The sequence below is a fragment of the Ceratotherium simum genome, chromosome 25 (assembly GCF_057802395.1).
Source record: "Ceratotherium simum simum isolate JZ-2026a chromosome 25, ASM5780239v1, whole genome shotgun sequence".
NCBI lineage: Eukaryota > Metazoa > Chordata > Mammalia > Perissodactyla > Rhinocerotidae > Ceratotherium > Ceratotherium simum.
The window spans coordinates 29656334-29681074 of record NC_141924.1 but is presented as its reverse complement, the minus strand read 5'-3'; the positions used below and the strand labels follow the sequence as shown (position 1 = coordinate 29681074).

The window sequence follows — 24741 nt, the reverse complement described above, 5'->3', positions numbered from 1 at the left end:
TTCTGGGGAAACATCAAGTAGCTGGCTTTGAAATCCCCTAACTAGACTCTCTCATAACAGCTTACTATCTTCTCCTATATCAGCTTGCTTTCGATACTTTTGAAAAATCTCTCTGACTTTCCATTTTAGATGGTGGACCACCAACCTTCACCCAAATCAGAGACTTCGAAACTGATTACTGCTAACAAATTTCTCAGTGAGTCTCATTTCTCTCTCACAATTAAGGAGAAAAAAACTTTTCTGAAATGGCAGCTAATCGAAAGGTTCTGAATAAACTCATCTGCAGTACACTCAAAATCCTGCTTTCTGGGTAGTTGATTTTCAATTGACAAATTAGGAAAGAAAACACCGTGAGTATCTCATTGTTTTTATTTTGACATCAATCTTCGAAACACAGAAGAACAAAATACAAAATGGACAACCTCCTTCTCCGCTGACACGAGGACAAATGATCCGGTTTACGGTATTTTTTTTTCCACCGTCTCAAATGTGGTTCCCTCAATGCACCGCAACTGTTTATAAACTCTTCAATGATTTTTCCACTCATTACACAAACTCCTCCCTCTTCCTATCTTCCCTCCTAACATCTCCCTCCGCCCTTCTATCTCTGTAGGAGGGAAAGCCTGAAACTTCGAGTAGGACGTTTCCTTCTCTGGGTTAAGTTCACATCAAGGGATGATTTTGCAATTGCCACGTAAGCAATTATGTAAGCCTTTCAAAAGCATGGAAAATTTCGAAGGCAATTGTTGCCTATACACAGTTGTAAGAATCTACATGATTTTAAAAATAAGTAGATGTCACCCAATAACTAACCTGTGGTTTGAAATATTCTCAGAAAATCCAGCTTGATCTATCTTCTCCCACTTTTTTTCTCTTCACTGTCATAAATTGCAGTAGAATTGTAACACCCTTAAGGGACTAGGTTGCTATTTCAGGCTAGCATGAAAACCGAGCTCAGAGAAATGAAGTCAGCATGAAGAACAAAGTTCTCTGACCTTCAATATCTTCACTGTGACTGTTTTCCTCACTTCTTTTCTTCCCCTAAGAATGAGTGGGGGAAAAAAAAACACAAAATGAGCCAGAAAGGAGAGTAATTGAAAATTTTGGCGAAGTGAGAAAAAAAGAGTTTAGGAGAGCCAGGTTTCCAAAACATGGCAGTCAGATATCAAAATTTGATTTATTTATTCATAATATACACTTCACATTTTATAAAATGCTGTGAATCCCTTGCTATAGAAATAAACATTTGCTGGAAGAAATTTTCAAAATCATCTTTTATAGGTAAAGAAACATTAAATCAACAGTTCAAAGTAACTTAGTTAATGGCAGAGCTCAAATGGAATCCAGGACTTCTAACTACTAATGGATTATTGTTGCTATGGCATGCATGCATGCATTCATTCATTCATTCATTCAACAAGCATTGGTTGGCTGCCTACCAGCTACCAGGTACTGTGGCAAATATTGAGAATACCTTTTGTAACAGTAAATAAGAATTGATTCCTGCTCTCAAGGAATTCATTATCTAATAGTGGAGGCAGGCATATAAACTAAGACTTGCAACAGAGAGTGACAGGTGCCAAAATAGAGAGGGCAGTACAATGGTGGCAAAAAGAAAAAATAAATCAATTATATCAGAAAAAGTCTTCCCTATTCTGGCTTTACAGTAATGTTAAAATAGTGACCTGCTATTGTGTTTAAGTGAAATAAGCCTTTGTCCTCAAATTATCCTAGAAAGAGAATCAATTACTTGTGGCATGTCTTAAATTCCACTCTAGGTAAAACTTAATCTGTCTTGTGCTTCCTCTGATTATTCTGGACTTGTTGTTGCATAATTTTAAAGAAGTGGGGCTCTGTGGTTTTCCCATTCAGATTGTTCTAAAGTGACGTTCACTCCAGGATTTGGCCGACATGCTAAGTAGCCAAAATTTGGAAAGGAGTGGGCATAAGGAGACTAGTTCAGATGAGAAAATTACACATAATTTCTTTCCTCTTATTTTGTGAAAACCTTAGACCCACAGTTGCTAGAGATTAAAAAGAACTTTAAGCAAATCCCTGCCTTCCTCAAAGGTTTTTTTCTTCCTCTTTTCTTTTTAAAATTTTTGAATCTAAGTCCAAATTTTAAATTTATAAATTGACTAGTCCATCATAATTTCCCTGTAGAATTCATTCCAATCTTAAAGGGCTGTCTGCCCATTGACATCTTCTTGATAGTACTCTGAGAGTCTCAAACATTCATTCTATTTTTCCCACAACCAGTTACATGTTTCTAAGTGGAAAGTTAGTGACTATCTTGAGTTGGTACCTGATTTTGTGCAAATGTAGTGGTTGGGGGTGGGCAGAGGGACAAATGATATTCTATTACAGTGCTTACTTTGAGTCTGGCTTGATAGGCAGACACAGAAGACATACTCAGCCTGCTTGAAACCCAGTGTATCTTCCAGAATCTCTAATTCAGCATCAATCAGTCTCAACCTAGGCAAAATCAGCAAGATGGAATAACATTCTTATATGATAGAATTGTCTTTATTTTCTCTCTAAATGAGTTTTAAAAAGCAAAACAAAACTCAAACTGCAGTCAGTTAGGAATAATAATTTCCTAAAGATCTTCCTCTCCTGAGTTCTCTCTCCCTGTCCCTTTCTCTCTCTTCTCTCTCTGTCTTCTCTCTGTCTCTCTCTCCCCCTCCTCTTTGTTTCTGTCTCTCTGTCTCTCTCTAGCCTACAACATAAAACTGAGAAAAGATGGGCAGATAAGGAAAATAAGAGACAGAGGCCTAAGGTACACATAAAGAAAATAACATAGCCTACCATCACCATTGGTATAGTGTTCTCACTGTTTACAAAATATTTTCTGTTACACATAGTAATAGTATCTGCCTCGAAGAAGTGTTGTGAGGATTAAATATGCTAATGGAATTAAAAGATTCTACAATAGTTCCTGGCACATAAAACGCTGTCAATAAATGGTAGACGGTATTATTATCACTCACGCTATTATTTTATCACTGTTATAATAGTCACAGCTTGCATAACCACACACTGAACAGTTCGGCAAGTACAAGTTGACATTTAGTTGATCCTGATATAACTTAGTTTAAGAAAGAATGATTCTATTGCTAAACCCTAAATTCCTATCAATACTTGATTACCTAGGGAACACTCATACTGAATTTCTCCATAAGCTGAAAAGTACAACTATGTCTTGTGTATGACTTTATTTGAAAGTTTGCTATAAAAGATTTGCCTTTCAAATAATTCTGAATAATTCTAAATTCTGTGAAAAAGCAGTCGCAACCCAACTCTGGCCTACTTTTGCAGACTTCACAAATGCCTCTTCCTATTCTGTCCGTCTGATGTACCCTACACAATGGGCAATTAATTAGCCACTCCCCAAGCATGCCTTGGACTTTCACGCCCTTCTGCCTCTGTAAGCATGCTGCTCTTTATGCCTAGAATACATTCTCCTGCCTCTCCTTCCAAATCCACTGTGAAGCCTTCCTCTTCTTAGTCAGAAAATACCCCTCTTCTCTGCTGCCAAAGGACATTCTTCATTCTATATGCTGGGATACACCCTTCCTCTTGTTAGCCATATCCCACTGCAGGGAAATCCTTTATTCATGGAAATTCTTTATTCATAGGTCTGTGAGCTCCTTCAGGGGTACAGCCTGTGTCTTACTGGAGCAAATAGGAAGGACGCCTACATTGTTCGCCAGATTTCAGCAAATATATTTCAAGTGGGAAACAGCAGATCCATGATACACTACTAAGTTCCTAGTTCAGAGTTGAGGATAGAGCAAGGCCAGAAAAAAAGGTTGTTCACTTGGTGTCCTTAGACTTACTGAATCAGCATTTAATTTAGATACCAAAACAACATTCCATGTAAAAGTCATAATTATAACAATAAAAATAACAGACATTTGTTGAGCACTTACTGTGTTCCAGCCGCTGTTTTCATATTTCAAGAATATTAACTCATTTAATTCTCAGAACAAGCCTATTGGTTATGTTCTGTATTTTTCCCATTTCATAGAATTAAAAAAACAAAGGCACAGAGAGCTTAAGAGTCTTTGCCCATGGTCATACAGCCAGGAAGAACTGGATGCAAAATATGAGGGCAGAATTTGGACCCAGGCAAGTTCTGCAGAGCCAGAGTTCTTAACCATCACCACCATACTATTTGAGGTTAGTTAAGGAGACTTTAACACTTACATGGAGTAGATAATAAATAGACTTATTCAAATAATCTAAAGCTGTTAATGGGGTTGATCATGACAAGTTTTAAATTCTTATTTTTCACTACCACTAACTACAGATATACCAGCTTCTCATTGATTAAAGTCATGACCAAATCTACCGCATATAATGTCCATTGAAAGTACGTTGCAGGGGCTAGCCCCGTGGCATAGCAGTTAAGTTCGCATGTTCTGCTTCAGCGGTCCGGGGTTCACCAGTTCAGATCCTGGGCATGGACCTACTCACTGCTCATCAAGCCGTGCTGAGGCAGCGTCCCACATAGAAAAGCTACAACTCTACAACTATCATATACAACTATGTACTGGGGCTTTGAGGAGAAAAAAGAAAAAGAGGAAGATTGACGACAGATTTAGCACAGGGCCAACATTCCTCAAAAAAAAAAAGAAAGTATGTTGCAGGCCTTCCCTAATCTAGCCCCATCTTTCCAAGCCTATGTTATTTCCCACTAGTTTCTAGCACAGATGCCCCACATTCACTAGCCCATTCACCCCATTCTGCCTACTGCCCTCAGTAGAGAGGCAGGCTACTTCAAAAACATTGCTTACACTGTTTGCCTGGTCTCTCTCTCTTCCTTTTTCTTCTCCACCTTACATAAGTCTTTTTTTTTTTTTTTTTTTTTTTTTTAAGATTTTATTTATTTTTTATTTTTTCCCCCCAAAGCCCCAGTGGATAGTTGTGTGTCGTAGCTGCACATCCTTCTAGTTGCTGCATGTGGGACTCGGCCTCAGGATGAACGGAGAAGTGGTGCCTCGATGCGCACCCGGGATCCGAACCCGGGCCGCCAGCATCGCAGCGCGCGCACTTAACCACCAAGCCACAGGGCCGGCCCTATTTTTAATAATATAATGATAAAAGCCTCTTTCTGGTTAATTTTTACATGATATAACTTTTCTATCTTTTTACTTCCAATCTTTTCTGTATATATTAGGTATTTCTCTTATGAAAAACATATAGTTGGTTCTTTTTTTTAATCTGGTATGACAATATTGGTTTTTTAATTAAAATATTTAGTCCATTTACATTTAATGTGATTATTGATATGATTGGGTTTAGGTCCACTATTTTGCTATTTGCTTTTTATCTGCAATACCTGTTCTATATTCTTTTTCTTTCCTTTATTTTGATTAATTATTTTTTATAATTCCATTTCCTCCCTCTATTAACTTGGTAACTATACATTCTATTACTATTATTTGTTACCCTAGAGATTATAACACAATAGATGACTTATTATAGTCAAAGATGAATCCTTATCTCTTCCCAGACAATGCAACAAACTTAGAACCATTTAACTGCTTTTATCCTCTCTTAACACATGTTATTTATAACACATTTAGCCCTACAAAATATTATTATTATAGTTTTAATCAACATCAAATATTTATCCTTTTCAAGGATCTTAAATCTTCCTGTATCTTTGAGTTTCCATCTGGAATAATTTTCTTCTCTCAGAATAGAATACTTTAGTATTTCCTTTTTATGGGTCTGTGGGTGCAAAATTTTCCTTAATGTTTATTGGAGAATGCCTTTATTTTATGCTTATTTGTGAAGGATTTTTTTAGCTTATAGAAACTTTTTTGCAGAAATTTTCCCAGCATTTTCTTTTTTTTTTTTTTTTTTTGTGAGGAAGGTCAGCCCTGAGCTAACATCCATGCCAGTCCTCCTCTTTTTGCCAAGGAAGACTGGCCCTGGGCTAACATCCGTGCCCATCTTCCTCTACTTTATATGGGATTCCACCACAGCATGGCTTGACAAGCAGTGCATCAGTGCACGCCCGGGATCCGAACCTGTGAACCCTCGGGCTGCCAAAACGGAGCACTTGCACTTAACCACTGTACCACTGGGCTGACCCCTTCCCAGCATTTTTAATGTATCACTCCATTATCTTCAGGATTCCTTTTTTTTTTATTTTTTCCCTGTAGGGAAGTCAGCTATAAGTATTATTGTTGCTACTTTGAGGTTATTTTTTTTTCTTTTTTTTTCTAGCTGTCTATATGATACTTTCTTTGTCACCGTGCCTTGACATGGGTTTTTTTGTGTGTGTATTTATCCAGCTTGGGTTTGTAGCTTTTTTAAATAAAATTATCATCCATTGTCTCTTCAAACATGGTTTCTCCCTTATCATCTTTCTCTTCTCCTTTTGGGACTCTAACATATAGGTTAGAACTTTTCACTAGTTCCCCTATGTTTCTTACATTGTTTTCTCGTGTGTGTGTGTTTAAATCTTTTCATCTTTTCGTGCTTCATTCTGTATATTTTTTCATATTTATCTTCCAGTTCACTAATCCTCTCTTCAATCTGTCTAGCCTCATGTTAAACTTGTCCACCGTGTTCCTGATTTGTTATATTTTTTCTGTTCTAGAATTTCCATTTTGTATCTTTTTATAATTTACTGTTATCTGTTGAAACTCTCAATCTCATGTTTTATTATCTCAAATATGTTAATTGTATTTACTTAAAATTCATGTATGAAAACTCCACTTTCTAGATTTCTGATGGGCTCCTTATACTGTCTGTCACTTCTTTTAATTTTCCACTACACTGTCTTGATTCCTCATATATCCTGCTATTTTTGACTGAGTGTCAGATATTATATATGAAAAATGATGGAGATAGTTTGAGACTAGAATGCTAACCTTCCTTTAGAGAGAATTTTATTTGCTTCTGACAGGTGGCTAGGGAGACCAGCAGTCCTAGATTATCCTAATTCAATCTTAAAATGATATGATTAGAAGTCAGGCTTCAGTCCCTTCTGAGGAAGATCTATTTCAGAACCACCCTTATTCATGGAGTGTAGCCCTTTGTTTGGAGTCTCAACCTAAAACTTGTGAATCTAACAATGCTTCCCTCCTTGGCAGCATTGAACTCCTTCCCCTCCCCTAGACCTGAGAGTCTTTAAAAGGCTCGGATCACCTTTGCAGCCTCCCATTCAATTTCCAAAATTGACAGATGCCTCTAGGAGAAAGACAGTCTTAGAGCTCACTTCTCTGGTTTTACTTCTTTTCCTTGACCTCTTACCTCTCTGGTGACTTAAATGATTTTTTTCTCTTAAAATTTTGTCCAGATTTTGCAGTTTTCTTAGCAGGAGGAAAAGAAATGTTTGCTAATGTGTTTGTTTTCACATATTAAAAAATTACAAAGATTTACGTAGTCATTTTTTGACCGTTTTCCCCATCATTCATAGAAAGGCCTACTCTGCTTTAACTTATAACTAAACTCCATCTGGTAACGACTTTAGTATAAGCTGTGAGATAAATGATTTGGTTATATTTTTTTCCCTAAATAACTAATTATTGCCTAACTGTATATTGAATAATTCATATACTTTCTTGAATTTTATACACATACACACACACACACATATTGCATTAATGTGCTAAGCCACCTTTATATTACTTTGGTCTTTTTTGGAATTTTCTATTCTGTTCTACTGTTTATTTATTTTTGGACCAGTACTCCACTGTTTTTAATTATTGTAGCTTTATATTATGGTTATATATCTGGTGAGAAAAGGATTCCTTCTTTCCCACAGGCTCATTACACCTTTGTGGGTTTTTCTTCGGGTTTTATTTGGGGGGAACTTTCTTTTTTTTGTGTGTTTTTGTGAGGAAGATCGGCCCTGAGCTAACATCTGCCAATCCTCCTCTTTTTGTTTGCTGAGGAAGACTGGCTGTGGGCTAACATCCATGCCCATCTTCCTCCACTTCATATGGGACGCCGCCACAGCATGGCTTGACAAGCGGTGCGTCAGTGTGCACCCAGGATCCGAACTGGCGAACCCCGGGGCCGCCGCAGTGGAGCACGCACACTTAACCGCTTGCACCACCAGGCCGGCCCCCTGCAACTTTCTTGGCTAGGCTAGCATAATTAATTTTATCAGATAGACTTTAAAATCTTTTGTCTCAACTGACAAACCTCCGTCCCCAAATACATGCCCAAAAGAGAAATCCCATGTGATTTTGATTAGGATTGCAGTGATTTTAGAGAGTATTTTAAGGAGAATAGATATCTTGACAATATTGAATTTTCCTAGCTAGACACATCTTACATCCCTCAAAGTTCATATGTTTTCATATAAATACTTCATGTTTCTTAATAAATTTATTCCAATATGTTTTATACTTTTTATAAATAAAATATTTTCTTCAATTATGTTTTCTAATTGGTTACTCTTTGTAACAGATAAACTATTGATTTTTCTCCATTATTAATATTAATATTGTAACAATAACCTTACTTGTTATTTCTAACTATTTCTGGTATGTTTTATCAGTTGATCCACTGGTTTTCAAAGATATAGAATTATATTGTTATCCAGTGGTGAGAATAGTGTTGACTTCTTTATGATATTTATACTCCTACTCTGTTCTCTTGAATAATGGTCATTGGGTGGAATGAATCTTAAACTTCGGTTTTAGGTTTGAGCCTTAATTCACTCAAACTAACCATTTATCATAATACCAATCTCCTCACCAAAGTGATTGGTTCAAGGATGAGTAACACAGGCCCAAACTCAATGGGGCATGGCACACCACCAGTTCAGTGATGTTTTTTAGGGTTTGGCATGCAATTCAAGAGTTTTCAAAGTTTGCAGAAAAGGAGCTCTCTCTTTTTCTGGACTGTGAGATATAAACACATGGGAGGCCTGGGACCTCTGTGACCATTTTGCTCCCATGAGAGAAGCAGCCCAACACACAAAGGAACACAGAGTTGAAAGAACTGGGAGAAATCAAGCAGCAACACCGAAACAAACGATGCTTGAAACAAAACCTACCCTGCCACTTTATAAGAGCAAATATATCCCCCTTCATTTTTGAAACCAGTGAGCATTATTTGCAATCCAAATTATCCTAATGGATACACCAGCCCAGTGCTGTATTCAAGAAACACGCCTAAAACAGAAAGACAAAGAAAGCTTGAAAATACAGGGATGTGGAAAATTACACCAGGCAAATATATGCAAACAGAAAGCAGGAATGGCAGAATCAAAATCAGATAAGAATTCAAGATCAAGAGCATTAAGCAGGGAAAAGAGGCCTATTATGACACCTATACGTACACTTAATGAATTCCTGTACATCAAAAACTACAGCAGCAAAATACATAAAACAAAACTCTGACAAAGACAGGTATAATTGTCATAAAAAATCATAGTCATAGTGGCAATTTTGCATCAAAATTTGACAGATCAAACAGACACAAATAAGTAAAGATATAGAGAATAAATAATATATGTGTTTTGTATAAATAATATAAAAAAGACAATGTAAAAAAAAAAACTAGCATTCTCCCCCTCTTCTTCACCAAAGAAGAAATTGGAATATCATGAATGACCTACCATTAAAAAAAGTCTAGGCTCACTTAGTTTTATTGCAGATAACCTCCAAAACTCTTACCATACAATTTAGGAGCTGACTATATTCAGAAAATTTTAACAGATCCTTTGGTTTCTGAACTCTTGCTACTCACCATCCAAACTTTAGAAACCAAATATGATCAGACACTGTGGCATCTCTATCTGAACTTTTACTTTCTGAACTCAGGCACCAAATCAATTTGAATGTTGAAGGAATATTTGTAATATTTTTAAATATTCCTATTCTTATTTTTGTTTCTTATTCTTATATTTCATTTAAGAAATCTACTAAATATATTAAAGAATTTTTAATAAAAACAGCAGCAAATAGGGGCCGGCCCGGTGGCACAAGCAGTTAAGTGTGTGCGCTCCGCTGCGGCGGCCCGCAGTTCGCCGGTTCGGATCCCGGGCGCACACCGACGCACTGCTTGCCAAGCCATGCTGTGGCAGCGTCCCATATAAAGTGGAGGAAGATGGGCACAGATGTTAGCCCAGGGCCAGTCTTCCTCAGCGAAAAAAGAGGAGGATTGGCAGATGTTAGCACAGGGCTGATCTCCTCACAAAAAAAAAAAAAACAGCAGCAAATATTTCACAAATGGTAAAATTTTTAAGCCATTGCCATTAAAATCAGAACCAAATCAGGAATTCCTTTTATCACCAATATTTTTCAAAATTATTTCAGATGATCTGAATAATGCAATAAAGCAAGGAAAAAAACAACTATATATACATATTAGAAAACAGAAAATAAATTATGCTTATTTGCAAATTTTATATTTTATGGTTAAAAATCCCAAGACATACAACTAAAAAATCTATTAAGACTAACAGGAAAATTTGGCAAGGCATCAAAATACAAGAAAAATATTGACAAACTAATAGTTTTCTTTATATTAATATTGTGGAGTTAGAAATGGACATGTATAATTATCCCATATACAGTAGAGATATAGAGTATAAAATATCTAGAAATATATTTAACAAGAACATATGGGAAAAATATGTAAAGAAGCAAGATATGAATTAATGTAAAGATATAATTTTCCTAGATGGAAAGACAATATCATTAAAATGTTAATCCTTCCAAATAAGAACACAAATTTCATACAACTATAATTAGAATTTCAAAAGATTTCCTTTAAACCTCGTTGTATACATTAAATATTTTATAATATAAAATTTTAGGATATAATAGAAGAAAAATTTCCTGAATAAAGGAATTCCTGAATATGAATTTTGACAATGCCCACTAAGCTCCAAAAATAATTTAATAGAACTCACACTCCCATCTATAAGGTATGAGAAGACCTGTTCCCCCATATCCTCACTAGGACAAAACAAAGAACTATAAATAATAATACAATGAACACCCATGCTCCCACTACGTTACCTAAAAAAAAAAAAAAGACATAACCAGCGCAGTTGAAGCTCACTGTGTATTCATTTTATATTCCATTCCCTAATCCCTTGAAGTAGCCACTGTTCTGAATTAGGAGTTTATCATTTTCATCCATTGTGTTGTTTTTTTTTTTTTTTTTTTGATGAGCAAGATTGGCCCTGAGCTAATATCTGTCACCAATCCTCCTCTTTTTTGCTTGAGGAAGACTGTTGCTGAGCTAACATCTGTGCCAATCTTCCTCTATTTTGTATGTGGGATGCCACCAGAGCATGGTTTACTGAGTGGTGTGTAGGTCCACGCTGGGGATCCAAACTTGCAAACCCCGGGCTGCTGAAGCAGATCACGCGAACTTAACCACTCTGCCACTGGGCTGACCCCATCGTCCACTGTGTTATATTCTTATAACGTGTTATATAAAAACGTTTACATATTTTTAAGCTTTACGTAAATGATAAAAACCTGCATGCATTCTTCTGCCATTGCTTGGTTTTGTTTTGGAAAACAGTGTATTCATAAGATGTTGATGCATTATTTAGCTCCAGCTCATTCTAGTTTTTCATCTTCTGGTACCCAAATCATCCCGTGTTGGGTCTCCACATCTATAAGCTCCTAGTTGATTTCTTTCATTGCCTTGTATTTTTTCATTGCCTTCTGTATGGTTCTCCTCATGCCTACCCTCATACCACTGATCTTTTTTGGGTTGATTCTGCTCCTCTCTCTGCTTCTCAAGCAGTTTTCATTTCAAAACTGATCATATTTTCCCCTTCAATTTCTTTCCTAAGCATGCCAGCTCTCCTTTCCATTCACCATGACTTTAACTCCTTTGAGAGGATGGAGGAAATTTAGTCTATTGTTTTTATTTCCTGAACTAATTATTATTCTAACACATATAAGGCACCTTTCTTTTACACGGCACATTCCTTTTTCATTATTTTTTTTACGATTTGTGAGGAAATCTCATTTTTCCTGCTTCTTATTCAACTTTTATTGGGCACAACTTCATCCGGTTCTGATATTTGCCCAATAGCACTGGTGGATTACCATCATATCCGTTCAATGTTTACCCAGTTCCCTTGAGTGGTCCCTTAGGACTCAGGCTGGAAATCTGGACATGGAGAGATTGTAATATTTTTTCAGTCATTCAGAAAACTGAGGAGGGAAGACAAGGTAGACCTAGGTGGTAAGTAGCTGAAGCCCAGGTATAGTTATGTTGTCTACAGGCCCTTTCCCAACTGGAAAGTTGATCCTCACCCCATCAGATCCCATTAAGAAAAACACCTCTTAAATTCTTGTCATTCTCCCCTCCATGAGAAACCAGGACAGTGTGAGAGCTCTTGGCTCAAAAGCCTTTTGTGAGTGGTTAATTCTTACTTATCTCTGTTTAGTCAACTGTCCTCAGTAGATGTTTGACTCTCAGGTACCCCTCTCCCAGCTTCCCCAGATTTTCTTCTAGGTTGCCCCTTTTTAAGAGCAGGGAAAAGAACACTGTCCCTGGTTACAAGGTCTCTCTTCCCCACCAGCTCCTCTATTCCTCTGCAGTGTGGAAGTGTGCTCAGAGTAGACATCCATCCCTCCAGTCCTCATCTCTCTGGGAATTCTTAGATAGGCCTTTAGAACTCTATAATTTATTTCCCAATAATTGCTCCATTTGAAATGGGGCTAGATCTATCTAACTCTGTGTCTTTGCTAAAATTGTCATTGTTTAACTGCTAGATCTTCAGAGTCTGTGGTATGAGGCTGTGGCTGGTTCCCTAGTTGATAGAGCATGGATATAAACATGGAGTTTTCATAGGCAATAAGGGAATTGTGTGTCTAATGTGTATGTGAGTCACTCGGAGATCTTGTTAAAATTGCAGTGGTGGGGCCTGAAAATCTGCATTTTTAATAACCTCCCAGATGATGCCGATGCTGCTGGCTGCAAAACACACTGTGATTAAAAAGGCTGTGTAGGGGCCAGCCTGGTGGCATAGTGATTAAGTTCATGCACTCCACTTCGGTGGCCCGGGGTTCGCAGGTTCAGATCCCAGCATGGACCTACACATCAAGCCATGCCATGGCAGCATCCCATATACAAAAATAGAGGAAGATTGGGACAGATGTTAGCTCAGGGACAATCTTCCTCACCAAAAAATAAAATTAAATTAAATTTTTTTAAACAAAGGCTGTGTATTAGTCACAGTTCTTTGCAGAAACAGAGCCAATAGGATATATATCTAGAAAGAGATTTATCATGAGAAATTGGCTCATGGATTATGGAGCCTGAGAAGTCTCACAATCTGCCCTCTGCAAGTTCGAGGCCCAAAAAAGCCTGCAGTGTAGTCCGAAGGCCTGAGAGCCAGAGAACCAATGATGTAGATTCCAGTCGGAGTCTAAAAGACTGAGACCAGGAGTGCTGAGGGCAGAAGTTGGATGTCTCAGCTCAGGCGGTCAAGCAAATCAAAATTCCAACCTTTCTCAGCCAGTCTGTTCTATTCAGGCCCTCCCCAGATTGGGTGACGCCCAGGCACATTGCAGAGGGCCATCTGCTTTTTTCAGTCCACCAATTCAAATGCTAATCTCTTCCAGCAACACCCTCATGGACACACCCAGAAATAATGTTGAATCAGATATCTGGGCAGCCCACGGCCCAGTCAATTTGACACATAAAATTAACTATCACAGGCTGTAATCAGGCAGCAGAGAAAGCAAGAAGATGCTAAATGGCTGGCTGAAAAATTAAAAATAAGAGCTAATATTATTAGAATGTTGACTACATCCTAACTACAGCACTAAATCCTCTCCGTGGATTATCTCATTTAATTCTCACAATGACCCTGTGAGGTAGGTACTACATTATTTCTATTTTATAGAGGAGGAAATTGAGGCACAGACAGATGGGGTAACTTGTTTGAGACTAAACATCTAGCAAGTGACTTCAGAGCCTCAACCTGAAACACCATCTCCCAGTGCAAACCTGGGTCTGCTATACTACAGAAGGCCAGGGTCCCACCATGCTTTATAACAACTAGATTTTTGCTTAATGAAACCGGAGGGATGTTGGGGAAGATGACCTGGAAGTTTCTTCTGAAATGTAAAACAGCATGGGTGCTTCCTACAAGGTCCAGTTTGAAAGAGAAGCAAATGTAGTTTTACTAAGGAAAGGAAAGTGATAAAATAAGACCAGTAAGACTAATGAGAGGAAAAACTAAGAGAAATTGGTGAGAAAAGAAAAAGCAGAACTTGGCATCCTTACACTTCAATTTAGGAGAACTACTGCCTAGCAGAATCTTGAAATAAAATTTCCTTAGAAAGCCCCAGAAAAGCTGTGTGTTTGATATGTCAAAAGGATAAGGGGAACTTATATGTGTTTTCCTCTTATTTACATGAGCAAAGTACTACTCTTTCAAGATTGGGACCCCAAGGAAACTTTCTAACCAACCTCCAACCACCATCACAGTTAGAGTTTCTTCTTCTAGGCTCCAAAGGCCTTTGTGCATAACTCAGAGTGCAAAATGCACTCTCATTCATTCGTTTATTTACATTTCTCTCTCGCTAGACTGTGATTTTCTTTTAGTACAAGGTCTTAGTTTAACACATACCTTGATCTAGGTACACTGGAATACTCTATTCACTGAACTTGAGCTTCACAGTCTTGACATCATCCCTTGTTCACTGTTGGCATCCCTCAACCTACCACAGATTCATTTAAATGCCACTGTTCTTAAGGAGCCTTCCCTAAGTTAAACATTTCACTCTGCGCCTTTATCATGACCCAAGATATTCTGTTTTACTGTAAGATTTTGTAAATCTCTTTCCTGCATTAAATTATAAACTCCTAGTGGTTGTGACTATGTCTTCATGACCTTTGAATTCTCATTAGAGGTGAGCTGAATCCTGCACATTGGTTGATGCTCATAAATCAGATATTGAATGCATATTTAAAAAGAAAGGAAAGGAAAAGAGGTTTAGGCACAATGAATGTGCCTGGATTGGCTAAAATGGACTCATCAACAGCTTAAAACAAGGTTTAAAAATCTTATAGGCCCCTCTCAAGAGATCTTCCAGATCCTTTCACATATAGGATATTTCCAGATCCTAACTTCTTTTTCTACTGAAGAATGAGCCATTTTCAGGCCAGCCCCAGTGGCCTAGTGGTTAAGTTCAGCACGCTCCGCTTCACTGGACTGGGTCCCATTCCCGAGTGTGGACCTACACCACTTGTCTGTCAGTATCCATGCTGTGGTGGCAGCTCACATACAAAAAGAGGAAGATTGGCAGTGGATGTTAGCTCAGAGCAAATCTTCCTCGGCAAAATAAATAAATAAAAGAATGAGCCACTTTCTCCTTGTTTTTGGAAAGTTGTCACACATGTGCTCTTGGTACAGAAGAGGGAGGACACCAGGAGCTGGATTTACCTTTGAACTTATATCAAAATAAAAACAATCACTGAACAAAAAAATTATTTCTAAGAAACAAAGGATTCAGAAATTTGGAAAGAATTTTAAGAAACAAAAATAGATTAAGTTCTATTTGGTTCGAAGGAAAGATCAGACTCTGCCTGCTGCGGCACCATACCTGGAGACTGAATAAATGTAGCACTGATGACCAGGGGATCATTGACTTTTTCTCCAGTGGATTCCATGGGCCATGAGCACCCTTAGAGAAGGCCAAAAAAGTGTGGTTGCTTGCACTCTTCTCTTATGGGATAAGGAGAGAGCTTTGGGGATTTCCTTCTTTTCCTCTAACGCTAATTGTGAGTGCTTTAATTTTGTACAAATTCTCTATTTCTGTCTTGAGGCAATACAATTGAGGGTTGGAAGCTGTGCGTTACTCAGACCCCAGAAAGCCATGAGAATTAAAGAGGAAAAATGTGGATTCTATGAAAAATTCATAGCAATTGTGTGCAAGACAAATTCATTTCTGCGGCCTCTAAAAAAATTGTCGGCAAGAAATGACTTGTAGCTGAGTTTACAAAGTAAACATAAAATGTTATTAAAACTTTAGGTTCTCAGTACTCTGTTCGCGTCTCCTTTTCACTTAGAATGATTTATTCTGCTCATTGCTATGGTTGGTTTTGTGTGTGTGTGAGGAAGATTAGCCCTGAGCTAACATCAATGCCAATCCTCCTCTTTTTGTTGAGGAAGATTGGCCCTGAGCTAACATCCGTGCCCATCTTCCTCTACTTTATATGGGACTCCACCACAGCAGGGCTTGACAAGTGGTACATCGGTGCGCAGCTGGGGTCCGAACCTGGGAACCCTGGGACGCCAAAGCAGAGCCCGAGCACTTAACTGCTATGCCACCGGGCCGGCTCCTGTTACGGTTGTTTTTAATGAAGACAACAACACAGAAAGTCAGATCTTAGACTAGGTTCTGAGAATCCAAAATCTTACCAGCAAAAAAAAACACAACAAAAACAAAAAATACTTCTAACAACTTAAAATATTTAATTAATGGAGTGTATGCTCAGAAAATAAAGCCTCATTTAGCCAGAGTTTGGGAAACTGGCACAGACAGGCAAAAATGAATCCACAACTCTCTGCCAGCTTTTTTTTTAATAAACATCAAGACTCTTACAATAAAAGGAAGCTTTATCTTATCACATAGGACAAAAGTTTTTTAATTTTTTATTTCAATCAATCAAGCTCTTCTAGCCTAGACTCATGTATTCTTCCTCATATTTATCCTCCTAAGTTTATGTGCAGGAAAAAGAATTTTACCCACTTCAGGCAACAGGCCTTACCATGGAGAAAACACCAAACAAAATCCCACTTTCCCCCTCAAATCATCTTATATTTACAGCCAAAGTTTGACATCGTGTGTGTTCTTTTTCCATTTCTCCCACTAAGTTCTCCCTGTTGAGAATTTTTAGCACCTGGCTCCTGAGAAAATGTCCTGAGAGCTTTACTGAATTACTGCTTCACATTTAGCATCTTTTGACCATTAATGACGACTCTCAGAGAAAGGGGCTGCAGCTTGGCCAGCCATCAGCTCCCTGGTTCCCCGTGACCACGGGGAAAAGGGCATTTAAGTGTTAGAGAGAGAGAGAGAGAGTTGGGGTGGGGGTGAGGAGAATTGGGGTAGCAGGGGAGGAGACAGAGAGAAACAGAGATAAAAAATGCTATTTTTCCACAGTTAAAAAATGTAGTTAGAGGGGCCAGCCCAGTGGCATAGCAGTTAAGTGCACGCGCTCCACTTTGGCAGCCCAGGGTTCGCAGGTTCGGATCCTGGGCGCGCACCCACGCACCGCTTGTCAAGCCATGCTGTGGCGGCGTCCCTCCCCAAGTGGAGGAAGATGGGCACGGATGTTAGCCCAGGGCCAGTCTTCCTCAGCAAAAAGAGGAGGATTGGCAGATGTTAGCTCAGGGCTGATCTTCCTCACACAAACACACAAAAAATGTAGTTAAGAGGGCATTAAGAAGGCATCTAAAAAGAAAATCAGAAGCAACTTCAACACTCCAGATAGATATAAAATAAGCTGGGGTGTAAACTGCAGGACCTTACGCACTTCCTATGGCTGACACAAAGTTTTATAGCTCTTCCTGGCACTGGAATGGAATGGAGCTCGCTCTCATTCAGGAGCATGGCATGATGGCAAAAGCAGTCAACACTTATTGAGTGGTTATTCCTGTGCTGGGTCCTATTAACCCCCACACAGCTATTCCCTGTCCCACTGAGGATCCCAAATATCCTCTGAGGTGGATAACCTTATCCAAAACCCTTAGTCACTTGTATTTCTGCAGTTCAGCGTTTTTCAGATTTTAGCAAGTCAATATGGAGAATGTGCGATATAGTATGAATCCCTTCCATAGGGACTGGGACTCAACCAAGTTAACATTCCTGCAGCACAATGTGTAGACAGATACAGAAGTAGGAAGAAAACAACTCCTTCAGATCAGGTCTTACTGCCAAAAGTGTTTTTGCCAAACTCAGATTTTAAAAAGACCTGTTTTCAGAGGTTGAACCTCAGAGTTGAAGATTGGATGCATTAGCATCTCCCTTTTCCAGGCAAAGGAGCTGGGACGGAGAGGATACAGTGCCTTGTCTCTTGGCACTGGCAGCAGCGTTTGGGCCGGATTCAACCAGGAAATCTCAGCCTCCAGAGCCTCTCCATTCCTCATTACTTGTCTTTCTCTGCCACCTCACCTGGAAAATGCATGTGGAAAGAAGAAGAATTTGAGTTTTGCTCCTGAGAACCAAAGCTGAGAAGAAAGGGAAGGGAGAGTGGGGAGAAGGGAGGAGAGTGGAGGGAAGGGAGGGGGGAAGGAATGAGGGAGGAAGGGAGGGGAAAGAGAAGAGAGGATGGTGCAAGCAAGAAAGGGGAAGGAGAGAGAAGGGACCTGGAGCCTGGGATCAAGAAATGACCCAAGCATTAAAAAAGTCCTACTAATTCAAGATGTCTATGTTGGGGCAGTGTGGGTCTCCTTTATCATCTCACACATTTGGTAAAGTTGGTGCACAAAGAGATGCCATCTGTGAGCGAATGCTCACCTAAACGAAGATGAGGCCAAGCTTCACATCTGGGTAGCACGCAAAAAGGACAGCCTACACAGGCTTGAAAAATGGCCACCAAACTGACCGAATCCAGCAAAGGCAGGGGTTCAAGGGCAGAGTTCAGAGGAGAGGGCGTGCTATCTAGGAATGTGCAAAAACTTGAGAATGACATTGGACTTTACCAGGCCAGAAGAATGGGGGTTTGATCGGTCTAGCTCTCTCGAGGAACAGGGTGATCCTGGCTGCAGTCGGGGTTACATTAGGAACCCCAGTTTGTGGATGGTTAACTTTTTCCTGCAGACATAGAATGTCTTCAGCACTGTTCCTCTTACCCTCCTACATTCCACTCTGCTTTCTCCCGGGAGAGAAAGGAGTGTACGTGGAATTACACATAACCCTGAAATGGCCATGGGAGCGTGTGGTTTGTGAATGTTTTTTTGCCCTGCCTATCAAAGCAGGAAAAGGGTTGAAACCCATTGTCTGCATTTTTCATTTGAAATCCTAACGGCTAAACTTGAGCTTGGCGGTCAAACGAATGCCAGAAAAAAATCAAGCCCACACGAATCAGAGTCTCGCACGAGCAATGCAGCTTCAGGATCTGTCTTCCACCCAGGGCAGCAGCAACCTATAATCAGTGCATCCACATTACTATCTTGGGTGCTAAATTCACAGATGGGCACTGAATCTAGGTCTAACTACAAAGGCAGGAGCTGAACATCATCCCTTCTTTCTGTAATGTGAGGCTCAATTCACTACTCCGCCCTTTTTTAACATTGTATCTTTTGGTCCTTCACCATCAATGTGTGGCTAATGTCTTGCCAATCTGCCAATTTATATATTGCTGTTTCCAACATGAAGAGAGAACTCAATTCCAATGACAGAGAGTCCTGCACACAGTAGGCACTCCCTAAATGCTGGTCATTTGAAAAACTTATGAAAAGTCCACCCTCTTGGTTCATAAATTTTTTCTGTCAGATGCTTGCGTCTAAACCAAAAAGGATAAAGTTTTAAATGTTACGTACACAGGGGCACACTTTTCTGGTGTGATGATAAACAGTAGTAAAGGAAATATTTTTTTCTTTCCCTATAAACATTCTTTTGTCAAAATCAGTGGCCAGGCATCAGAATAAACCATATTTTTAAAAAATATATATTAAAAAAAGCAAATCACGTTTCTTTCCCTGTACTAATTTAAGAAGGGCATACACAGGCATACACGTGTGACACTCAAATGCATGCAGATTTTTCTTTTGCATAGGTTCTTGAATTTTACTCTCTCCTCTTTCCAATACTAACCCTCTACCCACCCTAATCCACATAAACATATATGCAACACACCCACACACACATAAGTCTGTGTCTTGCTCCCCTGAGATAAATTTCTAGTGAAATGAAAGTTTTCACAGAAAAAAAATACGATATTAAGCCAGAGAGCTGTTCTCAAGATACTGAAATATATTTTCATTCTGACACCCTAAAACATTTAAATTATGAAACAGTCCACTAAATAACTCCATTTCCATTAGCCTTATCAGAACTTTAATTATTGCCTAACATAAAATGTTACACCAAACGCTTAAGTTTAAAAATAAGCTTGTCCAACCGTACATTTAGATGTTTTTATTTTATTCTGCACAGTAAAGTGTTTTCCTATCCAAATTGACAAGTTCAGCGTGAGTAGGTGGAAGGAAGAAAAACAAAGGAACACTCATTAAGAAATGAAGGCAGGACTTTTCTCATGAAAACAGATGGGCAAAAACACACCTTTCATGGCCAGAAAGCCACAGCCAGCATTTTGGTAAGAGAATGAACTTTAATCCGCACAGATGAATCTGAGAAACCTTCCCGGAGAGATGCCATAGATCATTGCAATAAATATCATTAGCAGATTCACAAGGCTATAATCACTATCTGTATCCCTGATACTGAGTTTCAAATTAACGTGGTCATCTTACTTGTTTCTAAATTTAACATTAGAGAATTTGGGTTGTGGTCCTATCATCATTAGGCAAGTGTATATATATATAATTCTGAGCTAATTAGACAGCGTAGGATTGGTCAGCATTTACAAGAACAAGTTTGGAGGTTTAAAAGCCTATTTAAATGAACCCAAAAAAGGTCCCGCGGCACCTTTGGTAAATGTTTGCTTTGGAAAAAATTTCCGGTTCTGCGTGAAATCCTACATAATGTCACTATTGCTTTTCAAAGTGTATTTTCCCTTTTCTCATTCATTCTTTTCCCCTTTCCCCACAATCCCACTCCACCATTTTTAGTCAAATGTCCAGAATTATCTGGTGAACATTTATTTGGAAGCTTTGAGAGGGATCCGTTCTTAAAGCCAGAAAGAGATTTCTGCCTCCTTTCTCGCTTTGCTTGAACTCTCAGATGGGGAAAAATCATATCTGATAGTGAGTCAGACTCAACCTTGAAAGGCCAAAAATATTCATCCAATTTTTATACAGCAAAAGGAAGACAACCTAGACTGGACAGATAACAGCACGTTTCAAACTGCTTGGAGATATTCCTACTTCTTGGGCTGGGAGCACAGATGGGGTAGAATTCACGATGAAATATATTTGAGAAAGTACGTTTTCATTCATCTGTGACGAGGCAAGTGGAACCAGAGAAATACCCATTTTTATATCCTAACACCAGGGACTTTCTATAACGCAAGAATAGGCCAGATACCTGCCAGTACCTTAAAAAGAGTTAAGTATTCTATGATTTTTGAGTGACTGTATGATGAAGGTAATGTTACCCTTGATCTTGTCTCAGACATGAAAGGCAGGGGCTCTAAGTGATAACAAGTCTCTGGACTGGAATCTCAGGTTCGGTAAAGAAGAGGCATTTGGGATAACTGAACTTTCCAGTTATTCAAATGTCAGCAAGAAAATCCTTTTTGTTTTCAAATTTGTCTGTTAGCTTGCCTACCTGTACATTCGAAATATGGAGCCTCTTGCTGAGCCTGTATCATTACACCGAACATCAATTCTCATTTCATATTTATTGAGTTATCGAATTTAAAGAAATCAGACTTATTTTTTTGTAAAAAATTCAGGTCTTCTTATCAGCCTATTTATTATGATTTGCAATTCTCTCTAAAACGGAGAGGAGAAAAAAAATCCAGCTGGGTTTTCCAGTAATCGAAGTTGTGCTGATTCCTGTGGCTTACAAAACCCAAAACTTAGTAAAAAGTGGTCAAGAAAACATCGCCATAAACCAGGTTAGTTGACATAATAGTGTCCAAGAATGCCAAATTACAATTACGTATTTGGGGAGAAATGAGCCTGGAAGGATTTTGGAATTCACTCAATGATTTGAATGCAGTGTTCTTTTCCCAGGTATCTCCTAGGCTGTTTCTCTGGTCTCCAAGTTTCTGCTCAAATATCACCTCATCAGTGAGGCCTTCCCTGACTACTGTACTTAAAATAGCAACCTGCGCCCCCCGAAGCACTCTCTAGCACCTTTTCTGCTGGGCCCTCGCACAGTGTCGCAAGACTGTGCAATAGTCACAGCACCAACACAGCAGCCCTGCTCCCTAGCACATCACCACCTGGTATATCACACATTTTACTGGTTGTTTACCTCCCTCGCTGAGAGTGGGGATTTTTGTTTGGTTCACTGTTGTATCGCCAAGTGCCTAGAACAATGCTGGGCACTAGTAGGTGCTCAATAAATACTTATGAATGAACAGATTAACTAATTTTAGAGAGTGGGGATTTTTGTTTGGTTCACTGTTGTATCGCCAAGTGCCTAGAACAATGCTGGGCACTAGTAGGTGCTCAATAAATACTTATGAATGAACAGATTAACTAATTTTAGCATCTTCTAAAGCTCCAGTCTAAGAGTCCCCAACTTTAAGGTCTTTCTGTCTAATGGGAAAATCAGACACGAATGCCAACAATTATAATACAATGGGATCAGAAAGCAGAGCACCGGGATCTGATAATGCTTAGGAGTTGGTGCTTGATCTCGGACAAACCTGGATTCTAGCCTCAAATTGTCCCATAGCTCTACGACGTTGGGCAAGTTATACAACATCACTGTACCACGATCTCTTCAAATCAGAGATGACTACAGTGACAAATGTCTACTCTTCCAGGCTTGTGACGAGGAGTCAGTGAAGGTATGCAATATTGACAAGTCTCTCCATTAACCAAATCTGGCTTTAAGCTTCCAGACATCTTCACTGAGTTGCCATTCTTTCTAAAATGGACTGTAGGGAAAAAAAAAAAAAAAGGCCAATGGGCACTGAACTATTAGGTATTATTGCCCTGAGAAAGAAATGTCTAAGCCACTCACCACCATCACCATTGCTTTGGTAGCAGAGGCTCTGCTAAGCAGAACACATTGTCCTTCTCAGGAAAAGAAAATTAACTCAAAATGTGGTTCCAGATCAGGTTCCAAATCAGAACACTAAATCTATAGGAAAAAAGGAGTAAACCCCCTTTTAAATCACTGGTAAATTATCTCCTGTCCCTATCCCTCAGTATATCCTAAACTTCTTAGATAGTTTCTTTTTTTTTTTTTTTTGTGAGGAAGATCAGCCCTGAGCTAGCATCCGTGCTAATCCTCCTCTTTTTGCTGAGGAAGACTGGCTCTGAGCTAACATCTATTGCCAATCCTCCTCCTTTTTATTTTCCCCAAAGCCCCAGTAGATAGTTGTATGTCATAGTTGCACATCCTTCTAGTTGCTGCATGTGGGACGTGGCCTCAGCATGGTCGGAGAAGCGGTGTGTCGGGGCGCACACAGGATCCGAACCCGGGCCGCCAGTAGCGGAGCACGCGCACTTAACCGCTAAGCCACGGGGCCGGCCCCTTAGATAGTTTCTTTAGGACAAGTCTTCCCATCTCTGCCTTCAAGAATCTTTAAAGACATTGACACACAGCTCTTGAGTTCAATCAATTTCACAACTAACTGTGCTGTAACTTAGGTCAATATTCTAACTGCTCTTTGATAACTGGAGTTGAGAATTTTGAGATGGAAGGAAGTGCTAAAGGCGAGGACTCAGCTATACATACAGTTTAACACCTGTCGCCTCTTCTTATCTGCAAAATCTTCTATAGAATGACATAATCAAGCTAAAAGAAAACAAGGGGGAGGGGCATTATGTAAATCTGGCATTATCACAATATTTTTCAATTGATGAAGATTCGAAGGTTTCGGCCTAATAATAAACACCAGGCAATCCTTAGTAAGTTGGTGAGTCAGTGATTGGGAGATGACTCAGATTTCACTACTCACTTTAAAAGACTAAAAAGCCACAGCAAATTGGGCAGGGATGTACTGTATTAGTAACCACTAAATCATAACTAGTCGAAAGGCAACAGTTTCTTCTGGAAACAAGTTGCTTCATGTTTAACCATTACCACATGTTTAGGAAGCAAAAATAAAGTTATAAAAGGAGAGAGAAAACAACTCATTTCTAATTTGAGGCCTGGCTCCACAACCATATTTCTCAATCAGATTTTAAGTGCCCCAAAATGGAGTTTTCTGGGCTGGTAGTAACATTCTCTCTCTTGATCAGAGTGTGGATTACACGAGTGTGCAAAATTCACTGAACTCTATTCATTTCAGTGTATAAAATTTTTACCTCAATTTAAATAAAACAATTTAAGTGGCCCACACCTTGAAGGCTGTGTCCAGGAGGTATTTACACTCAAAATGTAAACCTAGAATGAAACCATTCTTTAAAAATTCTGTTTAAATAAACATTGATTGCAAAAATGGCAAGTGCTCCAACAAATGTGGAAAATACTCAGATATGTTTGAATTGTGCTGTTTCAAACACAATGAAAGTGCCTCTAATCTAGTAATTGACACGAAAACCCAACTTTCCATGCTAAACCTTTAAAACATGGAAGTCATTCATGTCTGTCCCAAAGCAAACTGTAACAACGTAGCTGTTCTCTTGGAGTTCTATTTGGGTTCCTTTCAGACTGGGTAAGATGTTCTAACTCCTCGACGGGTTCTCTAGGAAGTAGACGTCCTGCTGGTTCCTGAGCCCTTATTCAAAGAGATACTACACTTAACTTGGCCTATGAAAGTGAGGTGACTCTAAGTTCTGGCCGATGCTTATAGTCTGGGTTTAATTATTAATAGCACCCTGTTTTACTCTCAAGAGTCACAGTCTGGTTGATAAACTTATCGATCAAATTATATGGCCTCTCTACCTGTAAAGCCCCATACGGTTTGGGCTCACTTCCTTATTTCCTCTCCACTCCAGTCACCCTGGTCTTCCTTCAGTCCCTCCCATTC

The 24741-nt window shown here is 39.1% G+C and overlaps 1 long non-coding RNA gene across 1 annotated transcript; it reads right to left on the bottom strand.

The window, feature by feature from the left end:
• Window positions 1-351: 351 nt before the first annotated feature.
• Window positions 352-10321, bottom strand: LOC147913765 (uncharacterized). Its single transcript, XR_015556396.1, has 2 exons — window positions 2375-10321; window positions 352-1041 (listed from the first exon to the last, which is right to left on the bottom strand). It is a non-coding gene; the product is annotated as an uncharacterized LOC147913765 (long non-coding RNA).
• Between the last annotated feature and the right edge of the window lie 14420 nt (window positions 10322-24741).